This window comes from Tamandua tetradactyla, chromosome X (genome assembly GCF_023851605.1).
Source record: "Tamandua tetradactyla isolate mTamTet1 chromosome X, mTamTet1.pri, whole genome shotgun sequence".
NCBI lineage: Eukaryota > Metazoa > Chordata > Mammalia > Pilosa > Myrmecophagidae > Tamandua > Tamandua tetradactyla.
The window spans coordinates 68,599,522-68,615,124 of NC_135353.1; the positions used below are offsets into that span (position 1 = coordinate 68,599,522).

The 15,603-nt window shown below is 40.1% G+C and overlaps 1 protein-coding gene across 2 annotated transcripts in view; it reads left to right on the forward strand.

Moving 5' to 3' along the window:
* The first annotated feature begins 1,001 nt into the window (after positions 1-1,001).
* The window catches only part of SLC25A53 (solute carrier family 25 member 53), a 60,135-nt gene continuing 45,533 nt past the window's right edge, over positions 1,002-15,603 (forward strand). The window contains exon 1 of one of the 2 annotated variants that reach the window (XM_077146886.1): positions 1,002-1,177. The gene's annotated coding sequence lies outside the window, so the exon portion shown is untranslated. Of the gene's footprint in view, positions 1,178-1,247; positions 1,334-15,603 lie in introns of those variants that run through there. The other variant, XM_077146885.1, reaches the window with a different exon arrangement.

Here is a 15,603-nt window from a genome sequence, read left to right on the forward strand (position 1 = left end):
GACCAGACTTTGGATATGCTGAAAGGAATTGCCCCATGAAAAATCTTTTGAACCGAGGTTCTCCGTTTGAACCCAGAAGCTGGGAGGAAGGTCATTAGACGTCGCCCTGTGCCTTCCCACATGACAGGGAAAGAACTGTAAATTTGTAACTGAATAAATCCCCTTTATAAAAGCCAGTCCATCTCTAGTGTATTACATACCAGCAGTTTTAGGAAACTAAAACACCCACTAAATATTTTGTCCTTATGTTGACAGCCTACTTAAACATTAGGTTCTAATTTACATGCAATTCTTCAGATCTATCATTTTCTATTTAAAAATATTCAGGAAAAATGAGGCTAACACTTGATGGGGGGGGGGGTGGCCTGTTGCAGTTTCCAAGGGTGGTGGGGCAGAGATTTGCTTAACTACATAGGTTTGTGGAGAGAACTGTAACTGAGAAATCAGGATTTAAGGGATGATTTTGATTACTGAATCATTATATAAATATTCCTTTTGCTTTTGGGATTTTGGGATGGACAGGGGAGGGTACCTGGAAGCCCTGAACTGTAATTAAGCTGTTTGTACATCTGAAAGTATTATAAAAGCCCTTATCTCTTGTCTGGTGCTTTTGTGACTATAAACTGTCATGTTCTTTATCTGGTCATTTTCTTAGTAGGCCCTGATGGTGAGGAAAACAGTCATTAACTAGCCTCAGTCCCTTACATTTGTAAATCATCTGCTAAACTCTGCCATTGAAAGCTAGATAGCTCTGCCTCCTTTCCTTTCAGTTTATGTTAATTTATGTTAACAATGTTTAACAATTTTTCTTTTCTGTTCTGAACTTCTGCCTTGAATTGACTAACTAAAATGACCTCATCTCCTTTTGCTAGAATCCCTAAAAACCTCGAATCTCCTTTGGGCAGGGAGACAGATTTTGGGCTGTTAGGCTGTCTGTTTTTCTGCTATACATGTAGTAACGAATTCTTTCTCTCTTTGAAATCCCAGTGTCTCAGGAATTATTTTTTGAGCGCTTCAGGCAGAAGAATCCACGACGTTTGTATGGTAACAGAATAACCAGGATCTCTTAACCAAACTCTCCGTCTGCTAGAGGGCATCAATCCGCCACAGCAACATGGATGCAAAGGCTTTGATTCTGCTGCGGATGGACCGAAAAGAGGATTGTGGGAACTCCTTTGTAAGTCGCCCCAGGGGCGCCTGGGAAATGTCTTGTGCGTCTCTCTATTACAGCCGGTCCTAAGGTGAGGGCGACTAGAGCAGGCAGAGTTCTGGCCACCTCCACTTCTCTCCGTGGCCACAGGGCAGGGGCTGTCGGCTGAGGGACAAGGCTGAGGTTTGTAGCATTTTTTATCGGCTGAGAGCAAAGAACTGTAAGTTAGGCATGTTCTGCCTGTCCTTTCGCTGCGGAAGGGGAACGGAAGTGAGAGAGGGGTGAGAAGTGGGAACAGAGAGACGTGAGGACCGGTGGCGAGAATTGATGGCGTCAGTATAGTATTAAAGAGGCGTGCAACTGCCGTGAGCGCGTGCGCATGTGTGTTGACGTTGAGGTGTGCAAATCTTATGGTTATTTGGGGTTGGGGACAGACGGGGTCCTTGCCAGAGGCCGCGGAAGAAGATAAAACTCTGCAGGGCAAAAATGTGTTGTAGGCCGGACACCAGCACATCTGATTTGCAGCTATACAGGGTGATTTTATTTTGGATGATCTGGAATTCTTGGTTTCAGATTCTGCTTTTGGTGTGTTGATTGATTTTCTTGAACACATTATCAAGTATCTGCTCTGTGCAGGTACCACGCTACAGTTTCTGGATGAGGAGAGGAATTAAACAGCCTTCCTCGTACATATTTACAGTTGGTCAATTGCTATCAGCATTCAGAGAGAGGCAATAACAGTACCAGGATATAGAGATGTCAGGTATTATACTGGGGGCGGCCAAACTCATTCGGGGGTGGGGGGGTGGGGTCTGTAAGGTTTCTTTGGTGTGGTGATTTGTCATATATCTTGAAGATTAAAAGCAGGGGGAAACTGCAAATTTCTCCCAAGCATGTACCCTCTCTGTTTCACTCCGGTGTAACTACCTGGAGAACTGAGAAGCACTTAAGGACTAAAGTGATTTATTCCTGGTGAGAGCATTTGCCCATCACAATGGCACTTTGAGGACCTGTGTGGGAGAGTTAGCCTGGCCTAGAGCAAGGCCTCTCCTTGCAAGTGGAGCTGCAGGCTCTGGGTAGGGTTACAATACAGAACTCAACAAGCTCTCTAGCATTTGAAACGCTTTTGTGCCCATTCTTTGATTTTCTAGCAAACCAAAATTCAAGGCTTAATTGTGCACCCACCAGGAATACTAAGCAATCTTTTAAAGCTTCTGAATGCTTTGAGCTGATACTTTGATCACTAGTTTACCTTGCAATGTGAGTGTTATTAGGTCCTAGAAACATCCAGGTACTGGCTGTCCTAGTGTTCTAGTTTGCTAGCTGCCAGAATGCAATATACCAGAAACGGAATGGGTTTTAAAAAGGGGAATTTAATAGGTTGCTAGATTATAGTTCTAAAGCCGAGAAAATGTCCCAGTTAAAACAAGTCTATAGAAACGTCCAATCTAAGGCATCCAAGGAAAGATACCTTGATTTAAGAAGGCCAACGAAGTTCAGAGTTTCTCTCTCATCTGGAAAGGCACATGGTGAACACAGTCACAGTTTCTCTCTCATTTGGAAAGGCACATGGTGAACATGGTCAGGATTCCTCTCTCATCTTGAAGGGCACATGGCGAACACAGCGTTCATCTGCTAGCTTCTTCTCCTAGCTTCCTGTTTCATGAAGCTCCCCGGGAGGCGTCTTCCTTCTTTATCTTTGATTGGACTCTCTGCTTCATGGTGCTGCAGCGTTCTCTGCTCTCTCTGAATCTCTCAGTCTCCAAAATGTTTCCTCTTTTATAGGACTTCAGAAACCAATCAAGACCCATCCAAATGGGTGGAGATATGTTGTCCTCTAATCCAGTTTAACAACCACTCTTGAATACATCACATCTCCAGGGAGATGATCTAATTACAGTTTCAAACATACAGTATTGAATAGGGTTTATTCTGCCTTTATGAAATGGGATTTTGATTAAAACATGGCTTTTCTAGGGTCCATACATCCTTTCAAACCAGCACGTTCCACCCTCTGGACCCTAAAAAAGACATGTGTTCCCCGTATACAAAATACATTCATTCCATAACAATATCAGAGAACCTTAAATGATTTTAGTAGCAGTATACATGAAATACAAAGTTAGAAACGTACAAACTCCTATCAAAGTTAATGACAGGCGTGGTCTGTTCTAAGGCAAAATTCTCCTCTGGCTCTGGACCAATAAAAACTCAAAACAAGTTATTTGCTGCCAACATACAAAGGAGGAACATTCATAGGATACATATACCCATTTCCATAGGGGGGAAGGAACATAGGGGTCACAAGACCCAAGCAGTTTCAAAAACCTGCAGGGCAAAGTCCATTAGATTTCAAAGTCTGAGAGTCATTTATCTTTGGGGCTTTAGAAAGTGTCTATCCCACCCTTTCCAAAGACCAACATAGAGGCCTTTCTCTCTCTGAATACAACCTTGGTGGACACTGGGGAGACCACCTTTTTCTTGACTCCAAGCATCAGGGATGCTCTCTGCCATCTTCGGGGTACATACTCAGCCCCTTCATGTGGTGGCAGCCAGGCTCTCCCCAAACCCCAAGGAATGTGCTTCACCCTCTCCAAGGCCTGAGGCAGCATAACTCTTCCACTGCAACAAGGTGGAAGGCCCATCCTCTGCCTTCCGTGCAAACTCATCCCCTCTACCTGCTTGGGTGGGTTAGCTCTTCTGGCCCAAGGCTTCTTGACTTCAGACCTCAGCTTCCATGTCTTTAGTGGCCCCTGCAAAGACTCCTAATAGCCAAAGGCCAGTTCATTTGTATCAGCATGTTTGGTTTCAGGATTTCGTTTGTTTTGTTTTGTAAGGAGACTGGGGAAAGACTGTCCAATCGACAGGGGTCTAGAATGGTTTGTGACATTTCTGAAAAATGTGTGCTGTCCTTTTTTGGGCTCCTGAAATGCATTGCGTGGGGAGGTTGATGAACTGTGGACTGCCACCCTCCAGGAGAATATTTAGGCCAATCCCCAAAGGAAGGCTTCAAGTTAAGCTCTGGCACAATGGGATTTTTGATTCTCTGTTCAGAAATAATAGAGTGTATAAACTGATTATTTCTTCTTCCGGATGGAGGGTGGGGGGAATTAATTTAAGGTGGAGAAAAAAAACACCTGCCACAACATCTCAATTCTGCCTCATCCTAATTTTTGTGTCAATTAGATTGTCACAACTGCTTTTTTTTTAACTTCGAACAATTTATTACTGGAAATTAGGAAATATTACCTATTTTTTTAGTGATGACTCAACAGAAAAACAATTGGGCTGTGAGTTCTGTGGTAAATAACTAGCTGCTTGAATATAATAGGTACTATAGGTAAGGTCGCTTATATGTCCTCTGATCACCAGCCCCAGCTGAGGTTCCAACTAGCAGCTGACATCAATCAACAGACCTGTAACTGAAGTTACTTCTAGATGATTGTCTTACCACCTGAGGTCCCTGACATCTTGGAGCAGAGACGAGACATCCCTGCCTCAATTCCTGAACCTCAGAATCCAAGATTAAAATAAAATTATTATTTTATGCCAATAAGTGTTAGGTTAGTTTATTAGGAAGCAAATGTATCTGGAACAGAGGTGTGAAGTTAGGTTAACCTAAAAGGAGTGGAGTAAAAGGAAAGTAGTTGGTAGAGGGAATACCAGCTATTAGCAAAGTACTTAGCTTTGCTCCTGCTGAGAGAGGGGTCCCAGAGACCAGAAGTTTGAAGTCTGTGAACAGAAAAAGGACAAGTAGAAAGAAAACTGACCTACTATGCTAAACAAACATTTTGTAGATAATTGCACCTCTTTTTAAAGTAAGATCTTGAACTATTTAATTATTTCTTTAACTGAACATCTTGATGAAAACTAGCAGAAGTAGGTATTTTTATAAGATTAATAATATTAATATCAAACTGATAGCAAACTAATGGATAGCAAAATTTAAAAGGATATTTGCCTATTGTGACAATCCTTTGAGAAACTCACTCTAATCATTTTCAGTCTATTCTCTTGAGTTATTCATAAAAAATAATTTCTATTTTGCTGTGGTTATATGAATGCTTGCCTCAGTATACTTTACTTTAGATATTTGCATAGTGATGGTATTAGGGTCGAGTCTGTGAAGACTTAGCTCTTCAGTCTAACTTTGTAACAGGACTTAGTGTAAAGGGTGTTTGCTTGCCTTTCTGTCATCAGCGTATGAGGTTGGAGAAAAAAAAACATTATTATTCCAGTGACATATATGTGAGTTTCATTCTTTTAATCTGGCAGAATCTGGTTCATTTTTAAAGTTTTCAAATGTGTCCACATTTTATTTTTTTATACACATAAGTAGTTCTTGCTGGATAACTCATTCTAGCCATAAGAATAGAAATCTTAGTACTTGGAATCCTTTAATTAGTGAGCACTAAAAGATACTGGCTATAAATTTTGAGTATTGACCTCACGGTTATAGAAAGAAGTACAAAATGTCTCAGTCTCTTCTTTCATTGTATAAATGTGAATTTGGCCATCTCTGTCAGTGTGTTCTAGCCACACTGAACTACTTTTTGCTCCACCAGAGGAGACTTGATCATCACTTTCCTGCAATTGTTTATTCTTTTTGTGTATTCTGCCTTGGAAACTACCCTAGCCATACACACATACCCAAATCCTACCCAACTCTCAAGACCTAAAGTCATGCCACTCTTTCTGAAGCCTTCTAGATCACCTGGATGATAACAACAATAACAGCAAACTTTTAGGGGCATGCATATCATCTACTGATCATTCGGTTCTTATCTCTTACAAAATTGTCTAGGTACATGAATGCAGAAAAACAAAGTGAAAAAACCCCAGGTTTTTCTTCTATTTTCCCATCGCTTTCTTGAAGCACCTCTCTTTCTCTAGTTACAGTTCTGAGGACCTCAAGGCAATTTCCATTGAGCTTGTGCACTAATGTCTGATAAAAGGAAAATGCCATGTGCTGGAGGTGAAATTTCTTCATTTCATGTAAAAACATTCTTGGGAAATTGGCATTTCATTAAAATGGAAAGAAAAGGGCCACAGTGGCTCAGCAGGCAAGAATGCCAGAGGACCCGGGTTCGATTCCCGGTGCCTGCCCATGTTTAAAAAAAAATTTTTTTTTTAAATGGAAAGAAAAGCAAGACAAAAGCAGACCTCATTACTGTGGTTGTTTTTAATTGGCTTTGCTGTCTGGCGTCACAAGTGAGCAGTGTGGCTAGGGTCCTTCTGTCACAGTAACAAACCCATTATGGAGTCGTGGGTGTGGCTGGAAAATGAACAAATAATCGGGTGGACAAACTGTAGCCCCTACTGGCCCCTGCACTCACTGGCCTGTGATCATCACCCTGGTAACTTCTACCTCAAGCCTCACTAAGGAGAGCCCCTGCCCTGTCATCTTTCTCCTCTGGCATGATGGTGTTTTATTTTTTCTTGCCTCTGCACTCTGAGGTATGAAGAAGGTATCCTTTCTTTAGCTCTACTGCATCCTTACATCTTCCTGACTCCCACCCCCAGAGCAAAAATGGTTTCAACAAATTTACATAGGAAAATTATTCCCTCTGGTGCCTAAAGGTATGGTTACTAAGACTTAAAATCTTTGGTGGAGGGATTGGGAAGTAGGAAGCCCCATTTTGGCTTCAGTCCTAAGCCATATTCCCCCATATGGTTTAATAGAAACCCTCCATCTGATGGGTTAGGGAGCTTGCTCAGGTTAAGAGCACAAACTGTGGGGCAAGATTGCCTAGATTGGAATCTAGGCTCTAGACTCTAAGCAAGTTGCCTTACTTCTCTGTGATGAGTTTCCTTATCTGTTGAGAGTTCTCAGGGGAGGGAGATTTGCAGAATGAATGTGGTTAAAGCACTTAGGATGGTGTTTGGCAAACAGTAAGTGCTGTTCAAATGCTAGATATCTGTCATTATTAAAAGAATTAAAACAGACACTCTTGTGTATATGCTTTGTTGGAACCACCAGAGGGGTGGAGGCATCAGTGGCAACCCACATCTGAAATAAATAGGAGTTATGCAAGCAAAACATTGTGGACAGACTTGAGGACATAAGGAATTATATCTAGTAGAGTATATTCAGGATTTTTACCTTGGTCCTTTTCATCTTTTGCTAATAACAAACCTCAGTTACAAATGGATAGAACGGAATTAGCGCAGTGAAAGAATTGTTGGGTTAGCTTCCTGAATAGCATTGCCCCTCTTACAGGGAAGGCAAGGCTTTTTTAGTGACTCAGACTCCTCCCCTTATTGGGCCGTAAGATCGAGATTGTTTTCTTCTTAGTCCACCCATACCCATTAGTCTTTAGACATTGCTGCTTGCATGTGAAGGTCTGCCAGATTTTTTTTTTAATAACAGCTTGATTGAAATATAAACCACATACCATAAAATTCACCTTTTTAGAGTATATATAATTCACTTATCTTTAATATAATCAGAGTTGGGTATCTATCGCCACAACCCTATTATAAACCACTTCCATCCCCCAGAAAGAAACCCCAAACCCATTAGCAGTCATTTGTCATCTCCCGCTAGCTCTAGGCAACCACTAATCTACTTTTTGTCTCTGTGAAGGTACTATATACACTATGTGGTCTTTTGTGACAGGCTTTTATCACTTAATATTTTCATGGTTCATCCATGTGGTAGCATGTATTAGTACTTCACTCCTTTTTATGGCTAAATAATATTTCATTGTAATAAATAATAAATCTATATTTATTCATTCATTGATGGACATTTTGGTTGTTTCAACTTTTTGGCTATTATTGTAGTGTGAAAACCAGGAACGAGGCCACAGGCCTCCAGGAATGTTCCACAAAATTAGGACAGGCCAAGACTAAGGATCCATAGTTTCAGGTAGCAGGTTTTATTTTCTATGGCCATTGGGCTCAGCCAAGTAGCCTCTGAAAGTCTGATCCCCAAACAAATGGCAACCTTAGATTTTATAGACTGTATTACATGCTAGAGATAAGGTAAGCTTAATATGGCCACCAGCAATATTAAAGGAAAAACAATTGGTTAGTTTAAGGCACAAAACAGGTTACGGAAGCAGATGAGCTGTTGCGGGGGGGGGGGGGGGTCCACATCCCTGGTGTCTTAATCTCACTTACCTGCAGTTTCACCCATTTCTGAAGGTTAGGAGAGGGGGTTTCTATTCCAGGAATGTGTCTTATCTCGCTTGCCTGCAGTTTTACCCATTCCTGAAGGTCAGGAGAGGGGGTTTGGGGAGTTTCCACAGGGAAGGCAGCTAAACCAAAAGAAGAACCGGAAAGAGAGGCCTGCCTGCTTTAAAGCCTGCTTGCTACATTATGACTAATGGGGCAATGAGCACTCATGTTCAAGTTTTTTGGTGGATATATATTCATTTCTCTTGAATGTATACCTAGTAGCAGAATTGCTAGATCAGATGGTAACTTTTTGAGGAACTCTTAAACTGTTTTGTAGGAGGTTGTGCTATTTTACATTTCCGTCAGCAATTTATGAGGTTTCCCATTTCTTTGCATCCTCACCAACACTTGTTCTTTTCTTTTTAATTATAGCTATCCTAGTGGGTATGAGCCAATATCTTATTGTGGTTTTGATTTGCATTTTCCTAATGACTAATAAAACATCTTTCATTTACTTGGCTATTTATATATTTTCTTTAGAGAAATGTCGTCCAAATCCTTTGTCCATTTTTATTTTATTTTTTTAAATACCAAAAACACGTAACAAATGCAAACATTCCTCTTTTGATCATTCTGTTCTACATATATAATCAGTAATTCAAAATATCATCACATAGTTGCATATTCATCATATGATCATTTCTTGGAACATTTGCATCTATTCAGAAAAAGAAATAAAATAAAAACAGAAGAAAAAATTAAACATACCATACCTCTTACCCCTGGCTTTCATTTATCACTAGTATTTCAAACTAAATTTATTTTAACATTTGTTCCTCCTATTATTTATTTTTATTCCATATGTTCTACTCGTTTTTTTGATAAGGTAGATAAAAGGAGCATCAGACACAAGATTTTCACAATCACACAGTCACATTGTGAAAGCTATATCATTATACAATCATCATCAAGAAACATGGCTACTGGAACACAGCTCTACACTTTCAGACAGTTCCCTCCAGCCTCTCCATTACATCTTGAATAACAAGGTGATATCTACTTAATGCGTAAGAATAACCTCCAGGATAACCTCTTGACTCTGTTTGGAATCTCTCAGCCATTGCACTTTGTCTCATTTCACTCTTCCCCTTTTGGTCGAGAAGGTTTTCTCAATCCATTGATGCTGAGTCTCGCTCATTCTAGGGTTTTTCTCAATCCCTTGATGCTGAGTCTCAGCTCATTCGAGGATTTCTGTCCCACATTGCCAGGAAGGTCCACACCCCTGGGAGTCATGTCCCATGTAGATGGGGAGGGTGGTGAGTTTGCTTGTTGTGTTGGCTGGAGAGAGGCCACATCTGAGCAACAAAAGAGGCTCTCTTGGGGGAGACTCTTAGGCATAATTATAAGTAGGCTTGACCTATCCTTTGTGGGGTTAAGTTTTTCATATGACTAAACCCCAAGACTGGGGGCTCAGCCTTTCATTGCCCACACTGCTTGTGAGAATATCAAGAATTCAATTTGGGGAAGTTGAATTTTCCCCTGTTCTCACCATTCCCCGAAGGGTACTTTGTAAATACTTTTCCACTCACTGATCAAATCACTCTGGGATCCATTGGGGCATCACTCTGGACAAACCAACAAAATCTCATGTCCTACCCCAGGTTCAATGTACTTATGGTGTTCAATTAAGCTGTCTACATAAGTTATATTAGGAAATGCACTAGTCAAAATATAAATTTTATACCAAATAAACATTTTTTGCTTTAGTCTCACAGATAAGTTGAAATTTTAAAGTATTAATTACCATCTATTTTCAGCACCCTGCAGTAATGACATTCCTTTGTTCTTCCTCATGCAAAAACATTTTTAAAATTTGAACATTTAGTCACTATCATTATACACTCTAGGCATTCCTAGATTATATCATCTCAATCTTTATTGTCTATCTTTCTTTCTGATTTCATTTGTGCCCCCAGCCCTCCTCCCTCTATCATTCTCATATTCAGCTTCATTTAGTGTTTTAACATAATTGTATTACATTTAGGTAGTGTTGTGCTGTCCATTTCTGAGTTTTTATATTCAGTCCTGTTGCACAATCTGTATCCCTTCAGCTCCAATTTCCCAATATCTTACCCTATTTCTATCTCCTGATGTTCTCTGTTACCAACAAAATATTCCAAGTTTATTCACTAATGTCAGTTCATAACAGTGAGACCATACAGTATTTGTCCTTTTATTTCTGGCTAATCTGACTCAGCATAATGTCCTTAAGGTCCATCCATGTTGTTACATACTTTATAACTTTATTCTGTCTTACGGCTGCATAATATTCCATCGTATGTATATACCATAGTTTGTTTAGCCATTCATCTGTTGATGGACATTTTCGCTGTTTCCATCTCTTTGCATTTGTAAATAATGCTGCTATAAACATTGCTGTGCAAATGTCAGTCTGTGTCTTTGCACTTATGTCCTTTGAGTAGATACCTAGCAATGGTATTGCTGGGTCATATGGCAATTCTATATTCAGCATTTTGAGGAACTGCCAAAGTGCCTTCCACAGCGGTTGTACCATTTGACATTCCCAACAACAGTGGATGAGTGTGCCTTTTTCTCCACATCCTCTCCAGCACTTGTCATTTTCTGTTTTATTGATAATGGCCATTCTGGTGGGTGTGAGATGATATCTCATTGTGGTTTTTTTTTTTTTTTATTTTTTTTTATTTTTTTAAGAGAGAGGGAGGAAAGGAAGGAAAGACAGAGAAGGAAGGAAGGAAGGGAGGAAGAAAGGGAAACATTTTTAAACATTTTCTTGTTTTTATTATATTTTGTTTGTTTGTTTGTTTTTTACATGGGCTGGGGCCGGGAATCGAACCGGGGTCCTCCGGCACGGCAGGCAAGCACTCTTGCCCGCTGAGCCACCGCGGCCCGCCCCTCATTGTGGTTTTGATGTGCATTTCTCTAACAACCATGGAAGTTGAGCATCTCTTCACATGCCTTTGGCCATTTGTATTTCCTCTTCTGAGAAGTGTCTGTTCAAGTCTTTTGTCCATTTCATAATTGGATTGGCTGTCTTTTTGTTGTTGAGTTGAACAATCTCTTTATAAATTCTGGATACTAGACCTTTATCTGATACGTCATTTTCAAATATTGCCTTCCATGTGTCGGCTGTCTTTTTACTTTCTTGATGAAGTTTTTTGATGCCCAGAAGTGTTTAATTTTGAGGAGTTCCCATTTCTTTCTTTCTTCAATGCTCATGCTTTGGGTGTAAGATCTAGGAAACCACCTCCTATTATAAGATTTATAAGATATTTCTCTACATTTTCTTCTAAAAGTTTTCTGGACTTAGATCTAATGTTTAGGTCTTTGATCCAAATTGAGTTAATTTTTGTATAGGGTTGAGATATGGGTCCTCTTTCATTCTTTTGCATATGGATATCCAGTTCTCTAGGCACCATTTATTGAAGAGACTGTTCTGTCCCAGGTGAATTCAAGCCCTTGATCTTGAGGCTTGCTCTTATGAAGCTTATGTATGTGGCAGAGAAGCTTAGCCTACCTATGTGTATGCCTGAGTCACCTCCAGAGATCCTCTTTTGTTGCTCAGATATGGGCTTTCTCTCTCTAAGTCCATCTCTGCAAGTGAAATCATTGCCCTCCCCCCTATGTGGGAAATGACATCCAGGGATGAAAGTCTCACTGGTAGCATCAGAAATGGCCCCCAGGGATGAGCCTGACCCTGGCATTGTGCGATCAACAACAAAAGGGGGAAAAGAATTGTAGCAAATAAAGTATCAGTGGCTGAGAGAGTTCAAATAGAGTTGAAATGCTACACTGGAAGTCACTCTTATGTAAGCTTCAGTTAGACAATAGTACCTATCGTAACTTGTCAACCCCCAACCAAAACCATTTCTGCCAATCCTAAAAAATACCTAGGGCGTTATATAAGATTCTACAAAGGTTCCATGCACTAGGGTAACTCTCCAAAACCTACAACCTCCAGATGGGTCCCTGGACCAGATAAGTCCTGAAATGCAGAGGGGCCAGCCTCTCCAGAACATCAACGAGTTCTGTCCCCCATCCCATATTATCGCCAGCCCCTTCCAACATGAAAAAATTAGAATGGGTATAGCCTAAATATCCTTAAACAGTGGGAAAAAGATCTGAGTTGGTGGTGGAATTATACAGAGAAGGTCGGGTTCAACAAATGACTGTGAGTGCTGAATCCTTATACTGATATTTCTTTTAGCATTCAGTACCTTCGAGCAGCTAGAAAGAAAAACCTAAAACTATGGAATTATAACCCATACCAAACTCTGAAATCTGTTCTACAACTAATTGTTGCAATGTACTTTGATATGTATTTCTTTTATGTATATATGTTATTAAAGAGAAGGAGGAGTATAATAGAGTGTATAGGATTTAACAAATGAGTATGACTGCTGAATCCTTATATTGATATTTCTACTGGTGTCCAGTGTCTTGGAGCAGCTAGAAGAAAAAACAAAAAATCATGGAACTGTAACCCATACCAAATTTTAAAATCTGTTCTATACCTACTTGTTAAAATGTACTTGGAAATTTATTGCTTTTTTGTATATATGCTATATTTCACAATAAAAAAGTTTAAAAAAAATTCAACAGAAGCCACTGAGCTATCTGTAATTAGTTCCCCTCAAATGAGCCACTGCAAGAATAAATCCCAGGCTTATTATTCCTTGGAGAAAGCCAGAGCCTAGGCAATGATCAGAAAAATAAATGGGGGGCGGGGAGGGGGGCTATATATCATAGTGGTCAAGAATGCAAGTTCTGATGTCAGACTACTTAAGCACAAATCGAATTATCTTCTGCTTATTAGCTATATTATACCAGGCAACTTAACCTCTCTTACTCTGTTTATGCCTACCTACCTCAAAGCTTTCGTGAGAAGATTCAATGAGGTAATATATTACCAGTGCAAGGCATGATGCCTTCTGCAAAGGCCTCCGTATTGTAAATTTATGAGTCCAGCTACAAATCCAGATACCAAATACATAAAGCCTGAAAACTGTGTAGGTATGGTCATAATAGAAGCTATTTATGAATGCTCCCTACAATTGATTTATTTCTGTTCTGTTAACCTTTAGGGTTTGACAGCATCCTCTTGAAAATGCCATGCTGTCCCCATCATGTTAGTAAGATTGATATGAGTAGCTTTGTCTATATTTGAGACAACATTAAAGTGAGGGCATTTAATTCTGGGGGTCGGGAGTACAGTTCTACAACAGAGGTGTAATCAGACAAAGAATTTTCATAGCCTAGTTGAAATTCAGAAGGTTGGAGCCAGGCTCTTCATCAGCTTAACCTCCTTTGAGGAGATTCTCCTCCTAGAGCTATTCTCTCCTCAGGTTTGGGTGGTGTACTGGTTTGAAACTCTTATGTATCCCAGAAAAGCCATGTTCTTTTGAGCCAGTCTTGAGGGGACAGACCTATTATGTGGGGGGACCTTTTGATTTGGTCGTTTTCATGGAGATGTGACCCTGCTCATTCAAGATGGGTCTTATTCTGCTTACTCAGAGTCCTTTAAGAGAGAGACATTTTGGAGAAAAGCACAGATGCTTGAAGAAAGAAAATGCCCCAGTAGGATCCAGAATGACCACAGGAGCTGAGAGAGCCATTTTTGAAACCAACCCAGGAGAGAAGGGCCAGCAGACCATGTGCTTTCCCATGTAGCAGAGGAACCGGGTTGCCATCAGCCCTTCTTCAGTGAAGGTATCCTCTTGTTGATGCCTTAATTGGACATTTCCATGTCCTTAGAATTGTAACTTGTAACTTAATAAGTCCGCTCTGTAAAAGCCAATCCATCTCTGGAATATTGCGTTCTGGCACCTTTAGCAAACCAAAACAATCAGTCTGAGGTTTTTATATGTTCGACCATCAGGCAGACACTAGACTGGTGTGTGTGTGTGTGGGGGGGGGGGGTGTAGTTTGTTTGTTTTTTTTAACTGGAACATGGGCTCTGGACCCAAGCTAGGTTTCAATCTGGGCTCTAGCATTTTCTTGCTGTATGACTTTGGGCAGTTTAACTAACCTTCCTGTACCCTTGTTGCTTTATATATAATATGGGAATAATAACTGTACGTATCTAATAGGTCTGTTCTAAGAGTTAAATGAGTTAATATATGTATATGTAAGGTTCTTAGACAAGTCCCTGGCACATATTAAGTGCTCAACAATTGTTCAATATTATACTGTCACTTTTATAGTAGAGGGGAGGTTGGCTGTTTTAATTCTGTTTACATATCTCTGCTCAACTAGCTTTGTTCACCATTTTGTCTCCCATGCCTAACTCAGTGTCTGTCCTAGAGAAAGTGCTTATAATTTTTTTGAGCATGTTACCATCATACAACGGTCCTATATAGTTATGCCTGCCTGATCCTGCATCAAACAGAGAAGCAAGTCTCTCTGCTTTGGTGAGAAGGTGAGTTTATTGAAGATGCATCATCAAGAAACTGGAGGGAAAAAAATCTTTCCAAGATCAGTTCACAGTGAGAAAGGTGACTTTAACTTTTATAGTCCAAACAGATAAAGGAATGGAAAAGGCCCAGAAGAAAGCAAGAAAAAAAAAAAGACCTGGATAGAAGTAACAGGATTCATTGAAATTGAGTCATGGTTGCCTGCTTCATTTTGTTTGGTCAGCATATCCTGTATATCTGGTAGGCCCATCTCTCTCTGTTAACCATTCAGCTCTTTGAACTTGTCTGTCAAAGGGAGGAAGGTGTTGATATATATTTCATTTGGGTTTCATCCTGCTTTAGGTTATATCCCTACAAGCAGGACTGGGGAAAGATCTCATTAATGTCACCAAGAATGGAGAGTAAACAGCTGAGATTAATTGCAGCAAATTCTTGCCAGCAAGAACTTTTAGGTTTACAATGAATCAAAGCTGCTTTAGTGAAATGATTATAATAAGCATTTCTAGCTACTAAAGACTATACTAAGCATTTTCCAGCTAAAGGATTATATTGAGCATTTTCCTAATTATCTAGCTATCAAGTCAGTGAATGAATGAATGAATGCTGACAAGTGAACAATTATAAAATTGTGAGAGGGGCTATAACAGCTTGAGTATAGAGCATAAGGAACAATATGATTACCATTGAGCAGATCAGGGAGCACTTCCCTGTGAAGGGCTCTTCTTTTCCAGAATTTTCACAGTGTAGTCAGAGCTTTCAGAACTGCATCCAGGAACTAGGTGAAGAGATGCTAGATAGCCACCAGGTGGTGGTATTGTAGAATAGATTTGAGCAGTAGAGGCAAAGACCAGCCTGTTGGAACCAAGGGTCTGTTTATAT